At 43.8% G+C, this 2,500-nt stretch overlaps 1 long non-coding RNA gene across 1 annotated transcript in view; it reads right to left on the bottom strand.

Annotated features, from left to right (window-relative positions):
• The window catches only part of LOC125045546, an 11,345-nt gene that overhangs the window by 513 nt on the left and 8,332 nt on the right, over window positions 1-2,500 (bottom strand). The window lies entirely within an intron of this gene.

Raw genomic sequence — 2,500 nt, 5'->3', positions numbered from 1 at the left:
GTGTGTGTGTGTGTGTGTGTGTGTGTGCGTGTGTGTGTGTAAGTATGTGTGTGTAAGTATGTGTGTGTGTAAGTGTGTGTGTGTGTGTGTGTGTGTAAGTGTGTGTGTGTGTGTGTGTGTGTGTGTGTGTGTGTGTGTGTGTATGCGTGTGTGTGTGTGTGTGTGTGTATGCGTGTGTGTGTGTGTGTGTGTGTGTGTGTGTGTGTGTGTGTGTGTGTGTGTGTGTGTGTGTGTGTGTGTGTGTGTGCATGTACACACCCAGGAAAGGGGATTTGAGACTGCCTGGCCATATTATTGGGATATTGCTCACATCTAAAGTCACTGACCTGTATGTGTGAGAAGGAGGGAGAGAGAGAGGGAGAGAGGGAGGGAGGGAGGGAGGGAGGGGGAGGGAAGGAGGGAGGATGGGAGGGAGGGGGAGGGAAGGAGGGAGGGAGGGAGGCAGTGGGAGGGAGGGAGAGGGAGAGGGGAGGGAGGGAGGGAGGGAGGGAGAGAGGGGAGGGAGGGAGGGAGGGAGGGAGGGAGGGAGAGAGAGAGAGAGAGAGAGAGAGAGAGAGAGAGAGAGAGAGAGAGAGAGGAGAGAGAGAGAGAGAGAGAGAGAAAGAAAGAGCAAGCGATTGAAAAAGAAAGAGAGGGAGAAAGACAGAAAAAGTAATTGACAAAAAGGGAGACAGAGACAGAGCCAGAGAGAGAAAGCGATTGAGAAAGAGAGAGAGAGAGATATAAGGTAAAAAAAAGTGAGTTTCAAGCCCAAGTTCCAAAATATGACCTGCAGAGATGAACTGCTCACAAATTATTATATTCTGCAATTAGCTTGCAATTATCAGCTGATGAAATCTGGCCTCGACGACAACTAATTGGCAAAAACACACAGGGTTTTGTAAGAGATTATACATCTTCGAAGAGATACGTATACGTGTACGTGTGTGTGTGTGTGTACGTGTGTGTGTGTGTACGTGTGTGTGTGTGTGTGTGTGTGTGTGTGTGTGTGTGTGTGTGTGTGTGTGTGTGTGTGTGTGTGTGTGTGTGTGTGAGTGTGTGAGTGAGTGTGGGAATGTGTGTGTGAGAGAGAGAGGGGCGGGGGGGGGGGGTAGATGATAAGGATAAGGATAAAGATGATGATGATGATGATGATGATGATGATGATGATGATGATGATGATGATGATGATGATGATGATGATGATGATGATGATGATGATGATGAAGACGATGATAATGACAAAGTTAATTACAAGGAGTATGAGAAGGAAGAGGGGGAAGAAGAAATTAACGATAATGACGAAAACGACGCTAATGACAATGACGAAGGTGATTTAATGCCGCTCTTTCTCCTTAAACCAACCTAGCTATCTATAATCGACCAACTGAACTCGTTTTGGCGTCAATAAGGCAAGAGGAGCAGCTTCCTTCGACCAGTTTAAAAAAAAAAAAAAAAAATTGGTTATAAGTAATAGGGCCGAGGTCATGACATAACCTATGACCTCTGATTAGTCGTCGATTCACATGATGTGTGGAATGCCGGCTTAAAACGTGATGTGAACTGCCGAGTCACCATTGTCGCCAAGATATGATACCCGAGGGAACAAGAGGAGCCTCTCGGAGGAAAAGCTTGAAATATATAGGCCTATATACATCACGTTTCGGAGATGAAACAAAAACTAAGAGAAAGTGGCCATTTGTGGGTGTGGGTTTTTTTAGGCGCGTATAGGCCTATATGTGGGCAAAATAAATTTGTATAAAAAAAATATATATATATGAACAAATGGGCCTCCAAAAATCTCCATACTTACGCAAGATAAAAGAGAGAGAAAAGGAAGAAAAAAAAGAAGCAAACAGAGTCCTTTCAAGGTCAAGTAGGGGGATGGAAGGTCACAAACATAGTAGAAACCTTTATCGAATAGGGTAAGGCTTCACCAAATAGTGTAAGGCTTAACCAAATAGCGTAAGGCTTCACCAAATAGTGTATGACGTCACCAAATAGCGTAAGGCTTAACCAAATAGCGTATGGCTTTACCAAATAGCGTATGACGTCACCAAACAGCGTAAGGCTTCACCAAATAGCGTTTGACGTCACAAAATAGCGTAAGGCTTCACTAAATAGTGTATGATGTCACCAAATAGTATATCATCAGATATCGTATGCCGTCACCAAATAGCATATGATGTCACTAAAACGCGTAAGGCATCACCAAATAGCGTATGACGTCACCAAATAGCGTAAGGCTTCACCAAATAGCGGATGACGTTACTAAATAGCGTATATCATCAAACATCGTATGCCGTCACCTAATAGCACATGACGTATAAAATATAATCAAATACCGTATGACGTCACAAACACCGTATGAAGTCACAAATACCGTATGATGTCACAAATACCGTATGAAGTCACAAATACCGTATGACGTCACAAATACCGTATGACGTCACAAACACCGTATGAATTCACAAACACCGTATGAAGTCACAAATACCGTATGACGTCACAAATGGCAAAT

This window comes from Penaeus chinensis, chromosome 37 (genome assembly GCF_019202785.1).
Source record: "Penaeus chinensis breed Huanghai No. 1 chromosome 37, ASM1920278v2, whole genome shotgun sequence".
Classification (NCBI taxonomy): domain Eukaryota; kingdom Metazoa; phylum Arthropoda; class Malacostraca; order Decapoda; family Penaeidae; genus Penaeus; species Penaeus chinensis.
The sequence above is the reverse complement of the archived record's forward strand: the minus strand, read 5'-3'. Positions and strand labels throughout refer to the sequence as shown.